Source organism: Dipodomys spectabilis, unplaced genomic scaffold (assembly GCF_019054845.1).
Source record: "Dipodomys spectabilis isolate Male_0828 unplaced genomic scaffold, ASM1905484v1 ptg000421l, whole genome shotgun sequence".
Classification (NCBI taxonomy): domain Eukaryota; kingdom Metazoa; phylum Chordata; class Mammalia; order Rodentia; family Heteromyidae; genus Dipodomys; species Dipodomys spectabilis.
In genome coordinates, this window is record NW_024871098.1 from 3,750,561 (window position 1) to 3,775,514 (window position 24,954).

Here is a 24,954-nt window from a genome sequence, read left to right on the forward strand (position 1 = left end):
ATGGGGGACAAGGAGGATTGGAAGTTCTGGGAAGGAGAAACAAAGGCGGACGCTACAATGCTTGATAAGAAATGTACTCATTATCTTGTCCATGTAATTACAACCCTCTGTACAGTATTTTCCCAATAAAAAAGAAAAAATAATAAAAAGAACAAAATTTTTAAAAATATATAAAGTAATCTTGTAGAAGATTAAAAAAATAAAAGAAAAATAATTTTAGGTCACAGGTTAAAGTATCTTATCCATTCCAACGATTCCTATGAGATAAAATTTATAGTAGAAGTAAAAGTGAAAAGGAACTCCTAGATATGTTATTTTACCATTTAGAATGGCAAAGAATAATATCATGTCACTGTCATAACTCTTAAAGAATGCAAGGTTAACCGATGGTTGCTTTTATGTTCCCACAAAACCAGTAGATCCTGAAGCATAATAGTAGCCCAGCAGAAATTCTAAGTAGCAGACATGGGGCATGGAAGAGAAAGAGAGGAAATGAGACAGAGTGAAAGAGAGAGAGAAATATCATAATATTGAAAGTGAATAATAGATAAACAAGAGCTGTATGAGAATATTCATACTGCTATCTTTAGACTCTATGTGTACATTTGCAGGTATTTGATATTTGTAATCCATCAACATGAAATATAAAGTTATGTTGATAAAAATAAAAGTGACTCAGAAGAAATTATAAATGCAAAAACGATCTTCACAGCAGCAAACTCTCAGAGATATTTCATGACTTTGAAAAGGATAAAGTGGGTGAAGTTACTATAAATTTAGAAGTACAACAATTCACAAAAATAGAAAAAGATATTTATATATTTCCTTATATAACCCAAAGCAAAAGGAAAATGTTGTTTAGATGATTTTTTTAAAAACACAGTCTCTCAAGTGCTAGGAAGTTGGCTCAGTGGTAGAGTGCTTGCCTTTCATGCATGAGGCCCTGGGTTTGATTCCTCAGCACAACGTAAGTAGAAAATGTTGGAAATGGTGCTGTACCATAAGTGTTAGCGCTAGCCTTGCCTGAGGAACAGCACTCAGGCCCCAGAGTTCAAGCCCCATGACCAACAAAGTCAAAATAAAACAAAACAAAACAAAACACAGTCTCTCACATTTGTGGCCTCAACTCTGTAATACTGTTGCTTCAACCTAGGGGTAAGATTTTAGTTGTGGACATGTATCAACTCTCCTGATTCAGACTCTACTTGATCATTTTTTAATACATATTTTGTTCTTAATTTTCCTAGTTGTAAATTCACATGCACCTGTAAAAAAATGGTTTGACCACCCCAGTAACCTTCTCAAAGTACCTCCTAATGATGACTAACAAAAAGTTGTATTATATAACAAGTAAAACAATGCTACAAAGAAAACCAATAATTAAATAATGATTAATAAAATAAAAAACAAAACAATTACCAGTGTTTTTAGTATTTGAAGTGCACTACATATTAGATTTTACTATTTTCTCATATTCCTGTACATTTTAAACCGCCTAAGATTATGATGTTCAACAAGATTTTTATAGGCTATGAATAGTCTTCAAAGTTACACACTAAGGTTATTATTTATGGCTCATCTCATTATTTGTTTATGGCCTATATGATCTCTTGTTCCTCGCTAAAATATAAAGTAAGGAATCCCTAAATTTTAACAAGAACTGTGTAGTTAGCAAGTCTTAACCCTTCATTCTGCTTCTTTACACAAAGACTTTGCAACTTCTCATTAACAAAGTTTCTATAAATTCTGAAATGTACATACTTAGTAGTATATGTCTGCTAACATAAATCTTAAATACTTTATAGAAAATTTTATACCTGCCAAACAGTCCTAATTTTGGCATATATAAGCAAATTCCTAAAATTAAATAGATATAAAACACTAAAATTTTTAACAACCCTTAACACTTGCTGCTGTGTTCATTATGACATGTGCCTTGTATAGAACAATTGAATTATTTCCCCTACACATCTCTTGAACCGCAAATATCTGGAATTATTTTGTTTTTGACATGTCCATCTTGACATTATTCTTAAATGTGTGCTTATGTAAGAAGTACATGGTTCTAAAATTTCACAATTCTTCTAAACTTACTTTTTGTTGAATTGCCTAGTTTAAGAAAATCAATTACACTTTATATATAAAAAATATTCTGTGCTCAATTCAGCATCACATAAACTAACATTGTAATGATACTGAGAAGATTAGCATGGCTCCTGCGCAAGGATGACAGGCAAATTCCTGAAGCATTCCATAGTTTTACAACAATAGATGCTGGAGGGGATGTGGCCAGAAGGGAACCTTACTGCATTCTTGATGGGAGTGTAAACTTTTTCAACCATTTTGGAAATTAGTATGGAGGTTCCTCAAATGACTCCACATAGATCTCCCCTATGATCCAGAAATCCCACTTTGAGGCATTTACCCAAATGATCACAAACAAGACCATCCTAAAACTACCAGCACAACTACATTTATTGCAGCATTATTTAAGATAACTAAGATATGGAAGCAACCCCGATGCTCCTCAGCAGAAGAATGGATCAAGAGGATGTGGTTTATATAAACAATGGAATTCTATGCCTCCATCAGAAAGAATGGCATCACCCAATTTGTTAGAAATTGGAAAGATATGGAAAAAATATTAAGTGAAGTAAGCCAAATCCAAAAGAACACAGGTTCCATGGTTTCCCTAATTTTCAATAACTTTATATGTATAGTATAAGCAGAAAAGGTCAAAAGCTATGTCCATATGACCAGATAACCTAATGTTACGGGAAATGAAACCCAAGATAGGGATACAAGAATTTTTCTCTTTTTTGCTATTGTTTCTAATGTACTTATAATGTGCAATGTGATTTTTTGTGTCTTTTTATAGGTTCCTCCCCATGCTATAACAACTGTTTTCACTGTATTTGAAGTTGGTGCGCCTATATCTTGTATATATGCTCTTCTAATTTGGGGAGAGGAAGGAAAAAAACAAAATGCCTAAATAGGGATACAGGTTGACCCATTGTAACAATGAGATGCACAAGACACTATGCTGAAAAATGAACGTTACAATTTAGGCAGGGGAAGGGGGGGAGCGGAGTGCACTTGTGGAGGTGCGAGGGAAGGAATGGTAGGGGAAAAATAAAGGAGGAGGTAACAATGTTTGTTAGGAATTGTTCTCATTACCTAGCTCATGTAAATATGACCCCTGTGTACAGTATTTTTACAATAAAAAGTATAAAACTTTTGTAAGAGGAGGAGTTTATTACCTTTATTTTGCTTATATAATATCGTTAACAAAGAAATTAATGCAAAACACTGATATGAAGATATTTAGAATGGATGTATGTGTGTATGTGCATGTGTGCACGCACGCGCAAGTAGCATGTGTGTACAGGAAATTGCATTTCTGTTGGCATGCTCAGAATTTGAAATCGCGGCTTCAAGGTCTTGCTAGGCCTTTCCTCTTAGATTGGTGAGGTACTATATAAGCTACATCTTCATTCTTGGCCCTATGCTAGTTCATTAAATTTTTGAAAAATTATATCATGAATTTATTTTGCCCTGATTGGGTTCCAACTGTTATCCACAGATCTCGGGCTCCTGAGTAGATGTCCGGAGGAGTTAGGATAACAGGTGCGACCATCCAGCACAAGGTTTTCAGAATAATTTCAAAAGTAGAAGAAAATTTACTTCACAGGGTCCTGTTTTATCATCTCCTACTTTGAAAGCATTTTGGGTGATTGTATATGAATTTTTTAGGTTTTTGATTCTTAAAAGTCAGTTAATGATAATATTTAAAAGTTTTAGTACTTTTTAAAAAGGAAACTGGAAGTTTCCTCAATTTATAAGCTCAACTCTCTACATGATAACCCAATCTCACCAACATAGTCTGTGTTGAAGACAAAATGTAACAGAAAACAATCACCATGGACATTAATTGCTATGCTATTATTTCTTGGACAATATGAATATTGAATTGAGAGTGTAAGAGAATGGAGAGATTTTACCTACCTTTTGTGTACTGCTAAAAGGCTTTTGGAAACTTTGCCTCATTTCCTTTCTCACTGTATGTCTTTGGGTCATCTACTTAAGGCATTTAATTACAATTTTTCCCAACACTAAAATGGTAATAACATTAGCATTATAACAAATATTATCTTAAGAATTAAGGGAAATAAAACTTGTGAAGTACTTAACCTAAACTTCTGTGAAGGAGCTTTGAGTTTAGCCAGCAGTTTTTTTTAAATACTAAATAGAATGCAATAAGCATTACAAAAGCCATTACATGTAGTGAGAAACCAAAAGTAATGTTATCTATTGACCATGTTCTGCTTCCAAGGAAACCAGGGTGATAACTTCTTATTCTGTAAATCAAACTGGTTATCTTATATCTTACGTCTTGGTAGTGTAAAAGTATCAGGGAAAGAATAATGAATGAATGTTGTAGACTGAGGTGAAGTCCATATGAAAATGTGAAAAACTGATAAAACATAAAAGTACCTTCGCGATATGTTGTGGTTTACATTTTAAGGAAGACCTAGAAGAATGAATTCTCTTTTTGATATCCTAGCATAGCTCCTTATAAGTAGGTACTCTTTCTTCCTTCTTGTAGAGGCATCATCAGATGAGAGGAACTGTATTTTTTTTGTTTGCTTCCTTCCATTTATTCTTCAGTTTGAAATCTGAACTATTGAGACTGAAAGAGAGCAAGGGAAATTAGACACATAGACTTTGGAAAGAACAATTAACGTAAAATAAATAAAATGCACATAGTCTTGTTAAAGGTCTAACTAAATTGAAGTATAAGGTCTCAAGCATTAACAGAAAATGATTTAAGCAATATCATTTTATTGAAAATTGAAAAATGTTAGGAGTGGCTTAATATTTTTCTATCTACTACCTTGAATTAATTATTGATTTTGTATAGAGAGATTAAAGATGAGATTAACAAGAAACTTGATTAAAATTGGACAAAAGTTCTGAATGGACATCTTTTCCATAAAGCCCTGAAAATCGCCAGTGGGCTAACAAAGTTGTGTTTAATACAACTTCTACGCTGGCTTAATGGTTTGTGAACTGAAATCATTAGAGAAATGTAATTCAAAATTACTATGATAAGGGGTTCCGGGAAGATGGCGGAGGAGAAGCTGGAGGCTAAACAAGCTCTCACAGAGAAAGAAGTTTTATTTTATTTTTTTAAAATTTAATTTTTTTTGTGAACATACTGTACAGAGGGGTTACAATTACATGGGCAGGATAATGTGTACATTTCTTATCAAGCATTGCAGCCTCCTCCTTTGTTTACCCTTCACATCCCTTCCCAATCTCCCCCCTCCCCCCACACCCAATCCTCCCCCCTCCCCCCCCACACCAATGTTGTAAAGCTCATTTTCTACATGACAACTTGTACTTCTCATTGTTGCAACAGGTCCACCTGTATCCTTAAACGACTTGTTTTTCCCCATCTCCTCCACAAGTTATACTGACATCAAATATAGTGAAAGCAGGGGTTATACTGTGGGGGAGGGACATACAAAGCAACAAAGAGATAATCTTATAAATGCATTAGAAACAAATGCATGAAATAAAAAAGCATTAAAATACATATCTAAGGGTTCATTTTCCTAACATCACATTATCTGACCTTTTCTGCTCAACTCATACATATACTAGATATTGCAAATAAGGGAAACCATGGGACCTATGTTTCATTGGGCCTGGCTTACTTCACTTAATATAATTTTTTCCAAGTTTTTCCATTTCCTAACAAATGGGGCAATGTCATTCTATCTGATGGAGGCATAGAATTCCATTGTGTATATATACCACATTTTCTTGATTCATTCATCTACTGAGGGGCATCTGGGTTGGTTCCATATCTTAGCTATGGTAAATAATGCTGCAATAAACATAGTTGTGCTGGTAGCTTTAGTGTGGTCTTGTATTTAAACATTTGGGTAAATGCCCAAATGTGGGATTGCTGGGTCACAGGGGAGGTCTATGTGAAGTCTTTTCACGAACATCCATAGTGCTTTCCAAAGTAGTTGAACAAGTTTACACTCCCACCAACAATGCAGTAAGGTTCCCTTCTGTCCACATCCCCTCTTGCATCTGTTGTTGTTAGAGTTCTTGATTATAGCCATTCTAACTGGGATGAGGTGGTATCTCAATGTTGTTTTGATTTGCATTTCTTTTATGGCTAGGGAGATTGAGCTTTTTTCTTCCTGTGTCAATTGGCCATCCTTCTTTCTTCTTCAGAGAAGTTTCTCTTCAAGTCTGTAGCCCACTTATTTATTGGGCAGTTGTTTCTTTGAGGATTTGTTGTTGGGGGATTTAATTTTTTGAGTTCCAAGTATATTTTAGATATGAGACCCTTGTCCGTTGTATGGCTAGTGAAGATCTTCTCCCAGTCAGTGGGCTTTCTATTGATCTTGCTAGCTATGTCCTTTGCCATGCAGAAGTTCTGCAACTTCACGCAATCCCATTTGTCCAACCTTTCTCTCTGGGAAGATGGCGGAGGAGAAGCTGGAATCTAAACAACTCTCGCATAGAAAGCAGTTTTAGAGTTCCAGTGAACAGTCCTAAGGCAGAGAATCACACCAAGTGTGCCATCACAGGACAGAGAGTCAGGCCAGAGAGAGAAAGGAATTTTAGAGTTCCAGTGAACAGTCCTAAGCCAGAGAATCACACCAAGTGTACCATCACAGTACAGAGAGTTAGGCCACAGAGGGAAAATCCAGGCAAGGAGACAGATCTGAGCACTTGCTAGCAGCTGCCACTGCAGGCTACAGTGGTGGTGGAGGTGGCAATAGCCGCCATACCTGCAACACAGAGAGTGCAGGACAAAGGAGCCAGACATGGCGCGCGAGTGTATTCTACTGAACACCAACAAGAACCGACAAGGAGCAGACATCTTCATCCTGCAGTTCACAGACCAGAGATGACCCAGGAACCAAAATGCGGTGTGAGTAGAAGCCTAATGGCCTCACTCCTTCTCAGGGAGCAGAGGAGGGAAGGCTACCCCTCCCCGCCATTACAGGAGATCTCCATGTTTGATACTGACAAAGCTTGGCTGACCTGCTAGCTCAAACACAGGCCTTGGAAGAAAACTAGAGTCATTTAGCAGGTCACAAGATCCTAAAGTGACATGCCAAAATCAGCTCCATCCAGAGAAAAGTCACCCAGCTCGGGCCACCAGCCCCAGCAGTGGGTTTCTTCACTGGGTAATCAGAGCCAGAGGCTGCCCCTCTCTTTAGCAGCATGGACAATCCATTGAAATTCAGTAAACATAAACCCTGAGAGTGGCTCCAGGCTGGGCTCTGTGAGTCTCTCACAAAGTCTCCTCAGGGAAAAGCTACTGTTTGCTGAAAGGCCTCAACTCTACCCAGAACCTAGCCTCATCAGAGCATCTACAAACATGAGGAAAAAGCCATCTCCCTCTTTTGTGATACTCAAAGCAGATCTCCCTCCCATTGAACTAGCCAGGGGAGAGGATCACAAAATCCTTTGAACAGCATAGCATTATTCTGCCTGTTCAAACAAACTGCTTAAGAAACCAACTAAGCCAGAGGAAAATCAAACACCACAAGCAGACCAGAGACTCCAACAAGAGGCTGGTTATGGACACAAGGGATAAAAAAGATCTTCCCACCACTCCCAAAAAAATCAAAGAACTTGTTTTTTTCTCTGTTTCTCTTCTTCTTCTTCTTCTTTTTTTTTTTTTTGGTTCCTTTTATAAAAATATTTTTCTTCTAAAACTTTTTTTTTTAATTTTTAATTTTTACCATTTTGAAAAAAAAATTCTATACTAGTAACTTTTTTCTCTTCCTCTTATAATTTTTATTTTAGGGGTATATGTGTGTGTGCGTTTTTCTTTCTTTTTTGTTCTTTCTTTTCAAAAAATATTTTTGTTTTTTGTTTAGCTCTACTGAATGTCTGATTTTTTTTTCTTTTTTGCTCATTTTTTTCACCTTTTCTGCTCTTTTGCTCTTCTTTGTGTGACTTAATTGTTGTTCTGCACATCCTCAGATATACCCATAGTCGATTATTAGACTTTATCCCCCATTGTGTACACATTTAATCCACAAATTTATTACTCAATTCAAAACCTCTTAGACTTAAATTCCTAGCAGTATTACCTCTTTATACCTATATAATATTTTAAGTATTTTTATTTTTAAGATTTTCATGTCTCCTTTATATAACTCCCGTTCTCTCATTATACCCACGTTCTTCTCTGAATATTTCATTTTCAATCTGCATATTTTTAATCATTACAGTTTTTACTTTTTAATTTTTGCTTTTCTATTTTTTCTTGTCTCTTTTTTCTCTTTCTCTTTCTTCTTTTTTTTCTCTCTCTACTTTTATCCTATCCAACCTCTTTCCCACTTTGCGATTAGGACTTAGTTAAGTAAACTCTCCCTGCTCCTTCCCATATTTCTCTTTTCCTATTTTTACCCACATGCCTCCCAAAAACTAATAATTTCTGGTTTTCCAAATTCTACTTTGTGGTTTGTAGCCCATTATTATATAGTTGTTTGATGTTGAATAGGTATATCTGTTGAACTTCACTGTATCTGCAGACTTTTGATTGTGGATCTACAGACTTTGGTTGATGCTTGCCTTAAGATAGTGTTCTAGCACAAAACTGGTGTTACTTTCATCCCAAATGGGCAGACTAAGAGGAAAAAACACAAGAAAAATGGCAAGTCCGGGTAGCTCAAATCCCACTCATGACAATCATGGGACAGGACAGATAATGAATAATCCAGAGAAGAGTTCCCAAATAGCTCTACAAACAATACTGGCAAACATGGTAAATGAAAAGATGGAAAACATACAAAAGGACTCTGGATGAGCGTGATAGAGAGAGAGAGGAGGCAAACGAAAGGTCAATACTGGAAAAGATTGAAAATATACAAAGGAATCTATATGAGCATGATAGGGAGAGAGAGGAGGAAAACCAAAGGTTAATACCGGAATATCATGAGCGTGAGGAAGCTAATCTAAAACTGATACAGGAATTGCATGAGCAGCATGAGAACACTCAAAGAGAAAGGCAGAATAGCGTGAGTAGGCTGAGAACACACAAAGAGAACTTCACGAATGGCATGAAAGTGAGGAAGCTAAGCAAAGAGTAATAAAGGAATTGAGAGAACAGGATGAGAATACACAAAGATCACTAAAGGCATTCATGAAATCCATTAAGGAAGAGCTGAAGGATGTCAGGAAGACCAAGGAAACCATAAAAAATCACCTAAGTGATTTGAGAATAAACACTGAACACCAAATTAAGGAAGTAAAGACGTCCATACAAGATCTAAAACAAAGCTTCAACAAAGAATTTGAAGCCATCAAAGTTGACCAATTAGAAGGAAAAGAAATGAAAAACCAAGTAGAAAGCCTTGAGAGCAGGTTAGACCATGCAGAAGATCGAATCTCGGGGATTGAAGACATCCTAGACATTATAGAGAAAGAACATACAACCATCCAAGACAAGTCCAAGAAATATGATAGATCTATCCAACACTTGGAAGACACAATCAGAAGGCCTAATCTAAGGATAATGGGTGTAGAGGAGCACCTAGAAACAGAAGTTAATGCTCTAGGAAATTTGTTTAAAAGGATCCTAGCAGAGAACATCCCAAACATACAAAAAGATAGGCCTATTCAGATACAAGAAGCTTTTAGAACCCCAAATAGACCAGACCAGAATCTGACATACCACCATCACATTATAATCCACATAGGATCAACTCAGACCAAGGAAAAGATCCTTAAAGCTGTCAGGGAGAAAAGGTTAATCACCTATAAAGGGAAACAAATTAGAATCACCTCAGATTTCTCAGCAGAGACCGTCAAAGCAAGAAGAGCCTGGAATGATGTCTGCCATGCCCTAAAAACAAACAACTATCAACCAAGAATACTAAACTCTCGTTCATAACTGAAGGCCAAATAAAAAACTTCCATAGCAAAGAAAAATTGAAACAATACATCTCCACCAAACCAGCCCTACAAAAGATTCTTAAAGATGTCCTACACATAGAAAACCAACAAGACCGCAATAAAGGCCAAGAAACTGCACCCAAAATGAGAAACAAAGAACCATAGGAATAACCCAGTTTTCGCAGCCCCCAAGAAGGTGGATAACATGGCAGGAACTCCCAAATACCTCTCAGTCCTTTCTCTTAACGTTAAAGGACTGAACTCTCCAATTAAGCGACATAGACTGTCTAGTTGGATAAAAAAAAAAAAAACAAGACTCTTCTATCTGCTGCCTTCAGGAGTCACATCTTGCCCGTAAAAACAAAAACATTTTCAATGTTAAAGATTGGAACAAAATCTACCAAGCAAACGGCCCCCATAAACAGGCGGGAGTTGGAATCCTAATATCAGATTAAATAGACTTCAAATTAAAATTTGAGAGAAGAGATAAAGAAGGTCGCTACATACTAATTAAGGGATCTCTCTTTCAGGAGGATATTACAATTCTGAATATCTACTCGACAAACAATGGAGCATCCAAATTTATCAAAGAAACACTACTTTCTCTCAAATCCAATATAGATCCAAAGACATTAATTTTTGGGTATTTTAACACACCACTCACCCCACTAGATGGATCAACTGGGCAAAAACTCAACAGAGAGACAGCAGATCTAAACAGCTGCATAGATCAACTCGACTTAACAGACATCTACTGAACATTTCAGCCAGCAGCATCAGAATACATGTTTTTCTCAGCAGCACATGGAACGTATTCTAAAATAGACCACATTTTAGGCCACAAAGCAAACTTGTCTAAATTCAGAAACATTGAAGTTATACCTTCAATTCTCTCTCACCACAAGGGAATAAAATTAGAACTCAACACCAAAAGCCACCAAAGAAATTCCGGTATCACATGGAGGCTGAACAACACACTGCTGAATCATGAGTGGGTCATGGAAGAGATTAGAAAGGAAATTCAAATGTTCATGCTATTCAACAAAAATGAACACACAAATTACCAGCTCCTCTGGGACACAGCAAAGGCAGTACTCAGAGGCAAGTTTATAGCTCTGAGCTCCTACATCAACAAATTGGAGAGATCTGAAACTAACAATTTAATGACACATCTAAACCTCCTTGAAAAAGAGCAGCAAGATAAACCCCAATCCAGTAGACGGAAAGAAATAATCAAACTTAAATCAGAATTAAATGAATTAGAATCCAAAAAAACTATAGAAAGAATCAACAAAACAAAGAGTTGGTTCTTCGAAAAACTTAACAAAATTGACAGACCCTTAGCAAATCTTATCAGAAAAAGAAGAGAACACACCCAAATTAGTAAACTCAGAGATGAGAATGGAAACATCACCACGGAAACAACCAAGATTCAGAACATTATAAGGGAATACTTCTCAAAACTTTATGCTAATAAGTTTGAGAACTTGACAGAAATGGACATTTTGCTAGCAAATATTGACATGCCAAAACTAAACCAAGATGAGTTAAACCAGCTTAACAGGCCCATATCAAGCATTGAAATAGAAACAGCAATAAGAGACCTCCCAGCTAAGAAAAGTCCAGGACCAGATGGATTTACAGCGGAATTTTACAAGGCCTTCAAAGCAGAGCTCACACCAATTCTCCTCCAACTCTTCAATGAAATTGAAAGAGAAAGCTCACTACCGAACACATTCTATAAAGCCATCATAACCCTCATCCCAAAACCAGGCAGGGACTCATCAAAGAAAGAGAACTATAGACCCATTTCTTTGATGAACATTGATGCAAAACTTCTCAACAAAATTTTGGCCAATCGACTTCAACAATTCATCCAAAAAATCATACACCACGATAAAAAAGGATTCATTTCAGGGATGCAAAGCTGGTTCAATATACGCAAATCAATTAACATTATTCATCACATCAACAGGAGCAAGAATAAGAACCACATGGTTATCTCAATAGATGCAGAAAAAGCATTCGACAAGATCCAACACCCCTTTATGATGAAGGTTTTGGAAAAATTAGGAATCCATGGAACATTCCTCAATACAATAAAGGCTGTATATGACAAACCTACAGCCAGCATTATACTCAATGGTGAAAAACTAAAGCCATTTCCTGTTAACTCAGGAACAAGACAAGGATGCCCACTCTCTCCACTTCTCTTCAATCTAGTATTAGAATGCCTAGCTACAACAATAAGACAAGATGCAGACATAAAGGGGATCCAAATAGGGAAAGAAGAAATAAAACTCTCCCTCTTTGCAGATGACATGATCTTGTATTTAAAGAATCCCATAGACTCCACTCCCAAATTACTCAAGCTGATTCAAAACTTTGGCAAAGTAGCAGGTTATAAAATTAACCCCCAAAAATCAATGGCTTTTCTGTATGCCAACAATGAGAAAAGTGTGGCTGAAATTAGGAAAGCAACTCCATTTGTAATAGCCCCACAAAAAATAAAATACCTAGGAATTAACTTAACTAAAGAAGTGAAGGACCTCTATGATGAAAACTTTAAAATCTTGAAAAAGGAAATCAACACAGAACTAAAAAAATGGCAAAACCTCCCATGCTCCTGGATTGGAAAGATTAACATCGTGAAAATGGCAATACTCCCCAAGGCTATCTACAAATTCAACGCAATACCTATCCAAATTCCACCCTCATTCTTCAAGGAAATAGAAGAGGCAATCCAAAAATTCATATGGAACAATAAAAGACCCCGAATAGCAAAAACGCTCCTGAATGGAAAGAACACTGCTGGAGGAATATCAATACCAAACTTCAAACTCTACTATAAAGCCATAGTAATCAAAACAGCTTGGTATTGGCATAAGAACAGACCTCAGGACCAATGGAATAGAATTGAAAACCCAGAAATGAACCTACAGACCTATAGCCATCTAATCTTCGATAAGGGAGCTAAAACAATAGAATGGAAGAAAGACAACCTCTTCAGTAAATGGTGCTGGCAAAATTGGTTAACTACATGTAGAAAACTTAAACTAGATCCTTATATATCACCCTGCACAAGAATCAACTCCAAATGGATCAAAGACCTTGAACTCAAAGCAGATACTCTGAAAACATTACAGGATGGAATAGGAGAAACCCTAGGTCTCCTTGGCTCAGCCCGAAATTTTGTGAATAGAGACCCGGAAACACAACAAATCAAAGAAAGTTTGGACAAATGGAATTGCATAAAGTTGCAGAGCTTCTGCAGGGCAAATGACATAGCTAGCAAGATCAATAGAAAGCCCACGGACTGGGAGAAGATCTTTACTAGCCATACAACGGACAAGGGTCTCATATCTAAAATATACTTGGAACTCAAAAAATTAAACTCCCCAACAACAAATCCTCAAAGAAACAACTGCCCAATAAATAAGTGGGCGAAAGACTTAAAGAGAAACCTCTCTGAAGAAGAAAGAAGGATGGCCAATAGACACATGAAGAAATGTTCAACATCCCTAGCCATAAAAGAAATGCATATCAAAACAACATTGAGATATCACCTCACTCCAGTTAGAACGGCAAAAATCAAGAACTCTAACAACAACAGATGCTGGAAGGGATGTGGACAGAAAGGAACCTTACTTCATTGTTAGTGGGAATGTAAACTTGTTCAACCACTTTGGAAAGCAGTATGGAGGTTCCTCAAAAGACTTCACATAGAGCTCCCCTATTACCCAGCAATCCCACTTTTGGGCATTTACCCTAATGTTTACAAACAAGACTACACTAAAGCGACCAGCACAACTATGTTTATTGCAGCATTATTTACCATAGCTAAGATATGGAACCAACCCAGATGCCCCTCAGTAGATCAATGGATCAAGAAAATGTGGTATATATACTCAATGGAATTCTATGCCTCCATCAGAAAGAATGACATTGCCCCATTTGTTAGGAAATGGAAAAACTTGGAAAAAATTTTATTAAGTGAAGTAAGCCAGACCCAAAGAAACGTAGGTCCCATGGTTTCCCTTATTTGTAATATCTAGTATATGTATGAGTCAAGCGGAAAAGGTCAGATAATGTGATGTCAGGAAAATGAACCCTTAGATGTGTATTTTAATTTTTTTTTCTTTCATGCATGTGTTTCTAACACATTTATAAGATTATCTCTTTGTTGCTTTGTATGTGCCTCCCCCACAGTATAACCCCTGCTTTCACTATATTTGATGTCAGTATAACTTGTGGAAGAGATGGGGAAAAACCAGTTGTTTAAGGATACAGGTAGACCTGTTGCAACAATGAGAAGTACAAGTTGTCATGTCCAAAACAAGCTTTACAACGTTAGTGCAGGGGGGGGGGGAAATGCGGGAAGGAGAAGGATTGGGATTAGGGGGGGAAGGGGGAGGCTGGGAAGGGATGTGAAGGGTAAACAAAGGAGGAGGCTGCAATGCTTGGTAAGAAATGTACGCATTATCCTGCCCATGTAACTGTAACTCCTCTGTACAGTATGTTCACAAATTAAATTAAATTTAAAATAAAATAAAATAAAATAAAATCATTAGTGAAAAGAAAATAAAAATCAATGGCTTTTCTGAATGCCAAAAATGAGGAAAGTGTGGCTGAATATAGGAAAGCAACTCCATTCGTAATAGCCCCACAAAACATAAAATACATAGGAATTAACTTAAGCAAAGAAGTGAAGGACCTCTATGATGAAAACTTTAAAAACTTGAAAAAGGATATCAAAACAGAACTTAAAAAGTGGCAAAAACTCCCATGCTCCTGGACTGGAAAGATCGGCATCGTGAAAATGGCAATACTTTCCAAGGCTATCTACAAATTCGATGCGATACCCATCAAAATTCAAAACTCATTCCTCAAGGAAATAGAAGAAGCAATCCAAAAATTCATATGGAACAATAAAAGACCAAAAATAGCAAAAATGATCCTCAAGAGAGAACACTGCTGGAGGAATATCAATAACAAATTTCAAACTCTATTATAAAGGCATAGTAATCAAAACAGCTTGGTACTGGCACAAGAACAGACTTCAGGACCAATGGAGTAGAATTCAAAACCCAGAAATGAACCTACAGACCTATAGCCATCTAATTTTTGATAAGGGAGCTAAAAAAATAGAATGGAAGAAAGACAACCTCTTCAGTAAATGGTGCTGGCAAAATTGGTTAACAATTTGGAGAAAACTAAACCAAGGTCCTTATACATCACCCAACACCAGAATCAACTCCAAATGGATCAAAGTCCTCAGAGTCAAAGACGACACTCTGAAAACTTTAAAGGATGGAATAGGAGAAACTGTAGGTCTCCTTGATGCAGGCCGAAATTTTCTTTTAATAGAGACCCAGAAACACAACAAATCAAATAAAGGTTGGACAAGTGGGATTGCATGAATTTGCAGAGTTTCTGCATGGCAAATGACATAGCTAGCAAGATCAATAGAAAGCCCACGAATTAGGAGAAGATCTTCACTAGCAATACAACAGACAAGGGTCTCATATCTAAAATATACTTGGAATTAAAAAAATTAAATCCTCCGACAACAAATCCTCAAAGAAACAATTGCCCGATATATAAGTGGGATAAATATTTAAATAGAAACTTCTCTGAATAGGAAAGAAGAATGGCAAATAGACACATGAAGAAATGCTCAACCTCCCTAGCCATAAAAGAAATGCAAATCAAAACAACATTAAGATACCACCTCACTCCAGTTAGAATGGCAAAAATAAAGAACTCTATTAACAACAGATGCTGGAGGGGATGTGGACAGAAGGGAACTTACTTCATTTTGGGTGGAAGTGTAAACTTGTTCAACCAATTTGGAAAGTAGTATGGAGGTTCCTCAAAAGACTCCACATAGATCTCCCCTATGGCCCATTAATGCCACTTTGGAGCATTTACCCAAATGTTTACAAACAAGACCACACTAAAGCTACCAGCACAACTATGTTTATTGCAGCATTATTTACTATAGATAAGATAGGGAACCAATCCAGATTCCCCTCAGTAGATGAATGGATCAAGAAAATGTGGTATATATACACAATGTAATTCTATGCCTCCATCAGAAAGAATGACATTGCTCCATTTGTTAGGAAATGGAAAGGCTTGGAAAAAATTATATTTAGTGAAGCAAGACAGGCACAAAGAAATATAGGTCCCTTGGTTTCCTTTATTTGCAATATCTAGTATATGTCTGAGTCAAACAGAAAAGGTCAGATAAGGTGATGTTAGGGAAATGAACCCTAAGATATGTATTCAACTGTTTTTTTTTCTTTCATGATATTGTTTCTAACACATTTATAAGATTATTTCTTTGTTGCTTTGTATGCTCCTCTCCCACAGTATAACCCCTGCTTTCACTGTATTTGATGTCAGTATAATTTGTGGAGGGGAAGGGGAAAAACAAGTCGTTTAAATAGTGATACAGGTGGATCCAAAGTCACAATGAGAAGTACAAGTCGTTATGTCGAAAAAGAACTTTACAACTTTGGTGGGTGTGTATGTGGAGGATTGGGTGGGGGGTGAGGGGGGAGGATGTAATGGGATGGGAAGGGGAAACAAAAGAGGAGGGTACAATGCTTGAAAATAAATGTACTCATTATCTTGACCATATAATTGTAACCCCTCTGTACAGTACTTTCACAATAAAAAATTAAAATTAAAAAATTACTATGCTACTACTTCATAACTATTATAACTCATCGAAAAAAAATCAAAGGAACCAGGTGTGGTGGTAAAGACTTGTAATTCCGAGCGTTTAGGAGGTTGGATTTAAGTCTAAAGCAACACTGGGGGGTACTGCAGAGAGTAAAAATCTGCCCTTTATTACCTTTTGAACAAAAGCTAAGAATGTTGATGAGAGTGTGGAGAAAAGGAAATTTTCTACACTCTTGGTCAAAATAGAGGTTAGTAGAAAATAGTATGCAGTTTTCCAAAGAGGCTGTGATCTGATGATTGTGGTTCAAAGCCAGCCCTGGCAGGAAAGTCTGTGAAAATCTTACCTCCAATAAACACTCAGAAAACCAGAAGTGATGCTGTGGCTCAAGTGGTAGAGCACTAGCCTTGAGCTGAAAAACTGAGGGACATCGCCCAGTCCCAGAGTTTAAGCTCCACGACTGACAAAAAAAAAAAAAAAAAGAAAGAAAGAAAAAGAAAAAAAAGACAAATAAATGCAAAGTTGAAATATCATCTGATCCACCAATCATGTGATTATTTCTCTCTGGGTGACTCGTAAATATTCTGTAGTTCATTGTCATTCACATTATTCACAACAGCCAAGATATAAATCAAAGTTCAGTGTTCAACTATACACTAATAAAGCAACTGTGGTACATGCACAATCATGTTTTTCTGTTTCATCCTTAAAACAGCAAAAGACTTCTCGCATTAGCCACAACTTACAATAACCTGAAAGATGTATTCTAACTGAAGAATAATGTTATCCTCTGCTCTTTGTAAACACTCTCTCTCTCTCTCTCTCTCTCTCTCTCTCTCTCTCTCTCTCTCTCTCTCTTAAAAACCTCAAATATTAAGAGAGAAATCTTTTTAAAAAGTAAAGCAAAGTGGAATTGCTGGGCATTTAGGTCACAATGTAGAAGATAGTAGATATACAGGATGACCAGGTATAGAGTTGTGATGTACCGTATGAGGATACAGGGGACAACACTGGCTTTACATAGGAATGAAGCTAAGTAAGTAGGAGTTGTTCTTCCTAGTAGGGATTGCTTTATTAGTTGTTTTTCCTTCAGTAATGGTTTGGATGAATGTAATTCTTTAAATACCTGCTTGTTTGCAGAAATTATAACAAACAATATAGCAATAATGTTGCATGCTCAACATAGAACAAAATGTCAAATTAAAATGCATGAGATTATCCTTGATGTAAACTAATTATTGCAAATAAAGGAAATCATGGGACCTATGTTTCTTTAAGTCTGGCTTACTTCACTTAATATGATTTTTTCCAAGATCTTCCATTTCCTTACAAATGAAGTGATATCTTTCTTTCTAATGTAAACATAGTATTCCATGTGTGTGTATCTGTGTGTGTGTCCCATTTTCTTGATCCATTCATCTACTGAGGGCCATCTGGGTTGATTCCTTATCTTATCTCTGTTAAATACTACTGTGATAAACATAATTGTTCTGGTAGCTTTAGTGTGGCCTTGTTTTGGGTCACCTAGTTAAATGCCCAGAAGTGGGATTACTGGGTAATAGGGGAGCATTATTGTGTACATCAAGTATAATCTTTGTAGATGAGCAGAATAGCTCAATAGCTAAGTACATATCAGCATATAAGGTGATTCCATGTGAAATGAACTACAAGACATGTTCTTTGTTGGTGTTCTTAATGTTCTAGGTGATTTCTTTTTTTTTTTTCTTTTTTTTTTTAAATTTTATTTTATTTTATTTGAGAACATACTGTACAGAGGGGTTACAATTACATGGGCAGGATAATGCATACATTTCTTACCAAGCATTGCAGCCTCCTCCTTTGTTTACCCTTCACCTCCCTTCGCAGCCTCCCCCCTCCCCCCCACCCAATCATACCTCCCCTCCCCCCCCCACCGACATTGTTAAGCTGGTTTTGACATGACATTTTGTACTTCTCATTGTTGTAACAGGTCCACCTGAATCCTTAAACGACTTGTTTGTCCCCGTCTCCTCCACATGTTATACTGACATCAAATATAGTGAAAGCATAGGTGATTTCTTTATATCCTTTGTGTTTTCCCACCTAAGCATTATCCCCTGTAGTCACTGTATTTTGATTTTGATACCCTGGGTATTGTAAATATGTTGATATGAACTATGGAATGGTAAGGGAAAAAACAAAATGGTGAGACAAAGGACAGAGGGAGAACCTATGCAACAGTGGTATTCACAAGACAATATGTTAGAAATAATCTTGGGGGTGTTGGGAGTGAAGAGGGAGAAAAATTGGAGAAGGGATAACAAGTTTGAAAAGAAATGAGTTCATTAACTTACTTATATAGCTAAAGCCCCACTGTACATTACCTTGACAATAAAATATAAATATAAATAAAATAAAATATATGAAAGCAGCAACACGAGATGGGAGAGGGGAAATACTGTATGTAGTAGAGTAGAGTAGAACAGTTTGGAGAGCAGTAATTTTATATTAACATAGCAAGTAATAAACAAGCATACAGATTTTCAGCCTCATGTCAGTCACTAAAAAAGAAAACAGAATGCAAAATCAGCAAACCCATAGAGAAAATAGAATACTAAGCAAGGTGAAGAGATGACTTGGACCAAGAATAACAAATGACGCAATTAGGAAACAAATAACAAACTGGTAAGTTTAAAAAATATTACCCATAATTCTATTAAATGTTGTTTACATCACAATTAGTTAGAACTATAATTCAAATCACAGTTTAATAGTATATCATATTAATAGTAAGTTACTTACTACTGATTTCTTAATATTGAATGTTTAATATAAAATTTTAACAAAAGAATAATGTGAAACTAACTTTAATAATATATTTCATGAATTGTAAATTTGAGAAGCTTTAGAATTTAAACAAATAATATATCATTATTGTTTCATTTCTGTGAATTAATGTAATAATTCAAAGTGTATTCTACACCTAGCACTCATTTAACATCAAATAATAAATTATTTCTCATAATAATTTATTGCACATAATAACTCTTGGTATTAGGTAGAAGGGTTCAGCATTGTGGAAAAATTCACACCACACAATACAAGAGGGTATGACTCCTCTCAACTAGCTTAAATTGTGGAAATTTTATTTTTACATACATATTAAATTCCTGTCTAGATGGTATCTATATAAATATATATAATTATATACATGAGGAATATTTCAGATGATACTTAAAAGTCATATTCATTAAATAAATTTTTATTATTTTGTACAAAATAAATGTTTATAGACAGACTGAATTTATGAGTAGATGATGGTGTATGAGTGCCAGATGATATGTATTGAGGCTTATTTTATATTCCTGACATTGTTTCTATAATTGGATTTAATTTTCCATAATGGGTTAAATGTATTATATTGGATATATGAAAGTAAACTGTATATTTATTCCATTAATACTTTGCCACTTGTCTAATTCCAATATAATTTATCCATGTGTTTGAAGTAATGAGAATAACAACAAATATAAGCAAGATAAATCAGTCTGAAGTAGACAAGTATTTTCACCTTTGTTTTGATAGTTGGTCCTCTTTTACACTACAGAATATGCTTGTGAAAATGTGCTCCAGGCTGGCCACAACTGCAGAATATTATGGTTTGATCTATCATAAGAGAAAGAAGGAAGGGCAAACTTCCTTCCAAAAGTCTGCTCTCAGGGATGTGATCTGCTTTATGGTAGTGACTTGGAAATGAACATTTTTTTACAGTAAGCCTTGAAAAACCATCTGATAGACCATTTCTGTAAGTGGATTATTACAGAAGATTATTGATATCTTTGCAAGGATACCAGATTGCTTCATTTTGAGAGAATTAAAATAGGAATTTAGTTAGCTGATATTTGTATCTTTAGGAGAAAAACCAGTTGACTGTAGGCCAAGGGATGACTGGGGCCCAGAGAAGCTACTACGTTGAATAGTAATCCTAGACCTTTAAAACAACACACACACACACACGCACACACACACACACACACACACAAACACATACAAATCAACCAAACAAAAAAACCTCCAGTTAGCACAGCCAGTGAGGGCTGCTATAACAGCCTACATGAAGGCAGGCAAAAAACAGAAGGTGAGAGCCATTTAGCTGATAACTAACATATTTTTGATGAGGCAGACTGAAATGAGACTCCAGAGAGAGAGACAGTCAGAAAGACTGATCAGAGAGAACTAAAATTGGTCACACAAAGATTGGAAAGTAGAATTCCTTGTAGAACAAATAAATCATAGAAAGTGTATGCATGTAAAAACAAGACAGAAATCAACTCCAAGTGGATCAAAGACCTCAGAGTCAAAGAAGACATTCTGAAAACATTACAGGATGGAATAGGAGAAACCCTAGGTCTCCTAGGCACAGGCCGAAATTTTCTTAATAGAGACCCGGAAACACAACAAATCAAAGAAAATTTGGACAAATGGGATTACATGAAGTTGCCGAGATTCTGCATGGCAAAGGACATAGCTAGCAAATTCAATAGAAAGCCCACGGATTGGGAGAAGATCTTCACTAGCCATACAACGGACAAGGGTCTCATATCTAAAATATACTTGTAACTAAAAATATTAATTCCCCAAACAACAAGTCTTCAAAGAAACAACTGCCCAATAAATAAGTGGGCTAAAGACTTAAAGAGAAACTTCTCTGAAGAAGAAAGAAGGATGGCAAATAGACACACGAAGAAATGCTCAGCCTCCCTAGCCCTAAAAGAAATGCAAATCAAAACAACATTAAGATACCACCTCACACCAGTTAGAATGGCAAAAATCAAGAATTCTAATAACAACAGATCCTGCAGGGGAGGTGTACAGAAGGGAACATTACTTCATTGTGGGTGGGAGTGTAAACTTGTTCAACCACTTTGAAAAGTAGTCTGGAGGTTCCTCAAAAGACTCCACATAGAGCTCCCCTATGGCCCATTAATGCCACTTTGAGGCATTTACCCAAATGTTTACAAACAAGACCACACTAAAGCTACCAGCACAACTATGTTTATTGCAGCATTATTCACCATAGCTAAGATCTGGAACCAACCCAGATACCCCTCAGTAGATGAATGGATCAAGAAAATGTGGTATATATACACAATGTAATTCTGTGCCTCTATCAGAAAGAATGACATTGCCGCATTTGTTAGGAAATGGAAAGGCTTGGAAGAAATTATATTAAGGGAATTAAGCCAAGCCCAAAGAAACATAGGTCCCATGGTTTCCCTTATTTGCAATATCTAGTATATGTCTGAGTCAAGCAGAAAAGGTCAGATAAGATTATGTTAGGAAAATGAACCCTAAGATATGTATTCAAATGTTTTTTTCTGTCATGCATTTGGCTCTAACACATTTATAAGATTATTTCTTTGTTGCTTTGTATGTCTCTCCCCCACAGTATAACCCCTGCTTTCACTGTATTGGATGTCGGTATAATTTGTGGAGGGGAAGGGGAAAAACAAGTCGTTTCAATAAGGATACAGGTGGATCTGTTGCAACAATGAGATGTACAAATTGTCATGTCAAAAATGAACTTTACAACTTTGGGGGGTATTGGGGGGGTGGGGTGAGCCTGGGAAGGGATTGGAAGGGGAAACAAAGGAGGAGGCTACAATGCTTGATAAGAAATATACTCTTTATCTTTCCCATGTAATTGTAACTCCTCTGTACAGTATTTTCACAATAAAAAATAAAAATTTAAAAAACAAAAACAAGACAGAAGACCAAATTCCAGAAATGCATATTTTCTTAGAGGTCATCTTAATCAATTATCAATGGAAATCTTTGAATTCTTAAATATTTGACCACATGTGGGAGATGGTTGAAGAGAAAGAAAATGTCACCACTCTGTTAGGAGTTCCAATATCACAATATGAATTAATCAAGCACAAATTTGTAAGAAAAAGGGAAAACAATTATTCCAACTGAGGGATTCGTTTGTTTTGATGTAACAGTTCTTGATTTAGGTGCTAGCAATTACCATTCAATTGATCCAGTCCCACAGCTGAGTTGATATTGACTGCAGTATTCCCACATGAAGGAAAAGAAGAAATTTACAAAAGTCTGATGAATTGAGTTGAAAGTGTTGTAATAGGGATATCTGAGATTTAGACACAGATGAAGAGGTGGATTTTCTTTTCTAAAAATCTCCCATTTTTAGTCTGGTGCCAGTGGCTCACAGCTGTAATCCTAGTTGCTGAGGAAGCTGAGATCTGAGGATGGTGGTTCAAAGCCAGCCTGGGCAGGAACATCCCTGAGACTCTTATCTCATTTAACCACCAGAAAACCAGAAGTGGCACTGTTGCTCGAGAGGTAGAGCACTCAACTTGAGTTGTATAGCTGAGGGACAGTGCCCAAGCCCAGATTTCAAGCCACTCGACCACAACTACAAAAATCCCCCTTTTCTTGGACTGCCTACATTTTATCCTAACATTCAACAAATAGGCCATTTTATCACCCACTACCTTTAAGTCCTAACCTAGATACTGAAAATAAAATGATTTGGTATCTTTTGTCAAAAGATTCATATTTGAGGAAACAAATACCATTAGTAGTAACTTTTTTGCCAGTCCTTGAACTCTGGGCCTGGGCCCTGAACATGGGTATGCTGGTAGCTTTCATGCGAGCTTGTTGTTATTTTTTGGATTACTGCCATTGAGGGAATTACTTGATCTTAAGGGAGATCTACATTTAGTCTTTTCGGGAAATTCCGTACTGCATTCTAGAGTGGTTGAACAAGTTTAATTTCCACCAACAGTGTAATAGAGTTCCCAATTGGCTACATCCATGCCAGCATTTGCTATTGTTTGTTTGCTTGATAATGGCCATTCTAACTGGGATGAGGTAGAATCTGTCTTGTTTACTTGTAGAATTGTGGGCACCTTCTAGCTATCATAAATGAATGAATCCATGAAACCTATATTGTTCTGAGCCTGCATTCCTTTCTCTTTTCTTTTAGTATAATTTTTGCAAGCCTTTCAGTTTCCTTAATACTGGTGAAAAGTCATCCTTTCTCATGGGGGAATGGAATTCCAGTGTGTGTGTGTGTGTGTGTGTGTGTGTGTGTGTGTGTGTGTGTGTGTATGATGACTATAGGCCCATGAGTTTATTTGTAAGCCTTCTGTTTTATGTGTAATTTTGTAATTCCATATTAAATTCTGGTTACTTTCTCTACTGCATTGAAGTATATTGTTGGGATTTTCATGTGTGTTGCATTGGCAATTATTTGGGGACAATATTGCATTTTTCTCCATGTTAACTCTTCCAACCTGGAGCATTGAAAGACTTTCCATTTCCTTGAATCTCCTTCAATTTCCCTTTTTATATTTTTAAAGTTTTCACAGTAGAGGCCCTTCACATTTTTAGGTAAATTAATTAATTCCTTGTTTTGTTGTTATTGTTGTTGTTTTGTTTAGATTTGATTTTATTTTGAGACTAATACATATGAGGTTGTTTTTTGGATTTCAGCCTGGATCTTCCCATTGTTGGTAACACAGAAATAATACTGATTCTTGTGGTTTTTATACCCTGCTGCATTACTGAAAGTTAGCATCACCTTTACTAACTTGAGGGAGGAAGCTATAGGGTCCTTTAAATACAGGATCATTACATATGAGAAAAGGGATAGTTTTACTTCCCCTATTTGGATCTCCTTTATGTTTTTCTCTTGCCTATTGTTCTTGCTAGAAAGTCCACAACCATTTTAAAGAGTAGTAGAGAGAGTGGACATCCTTGTCTCATTTCTGATTTTAATGTCTTCATGCTTCCACCATTTGGTAAATGCTAATTATCTCTGTCACATACATACTGAGGAATGTTCCATGTATTCCTAGTTTCTCAGACCTTTTAATCATAAAGGGCTATTGGAGGTTCTTAAAAGCTATTTCTACATCCATATAGACGATTATGTATTTCTTGTCCTTGCTTCTGCTGATGGTTTGTATGATGTTTATTGACAAGAATATTGAATCCAATTTTATCCTAGGATGAATCCTATTTGATCGTACCATATGATTTTTTTTTGTTAATTGCTGAAATTGTTTGGTGAGAATTTTATTAAAAAGGTCTGCATCAATGCTTACCAAAGAGTTGGGTTAATAGTTCTCTTTCTTTGGTGAGTCCCTATGTGATTTGGGGAAGAGTCTAATTCTAGCTTCAAAGAATGTGTTTGATAATTCCATTTTCCGTTCTATTGCATTGAAGAGATAGGTCTGAGTATTGTAAGTTCTTTTCAGGCCTTAATTTCATGGTAAATTAATTCAGTCCTAGATTTTTCTGGAATGGATAGTGGTTTATTG

At 36.3% G+C, this 24,954-nt stretch overlaps 1 non-coding gene across 1 annotated transcript; it reads left to right on the plus strand.

Moving 5' to 3' along the window:
* The first annotated feature begins 2,154 nt into the window (after window positions 1–2,154).
* Window positions 2,155–2,261, plus strand: LOC122097290. Its single transcript, XR_006145517.1, has one exon. It is a non-coding gene; the product is annotated as a U6 spliceosomal RNA (small nuclear RNA).
* The last annotated feature ends 22,693 nt before the right edge of the window (window positions 2,262–24,954 follow it).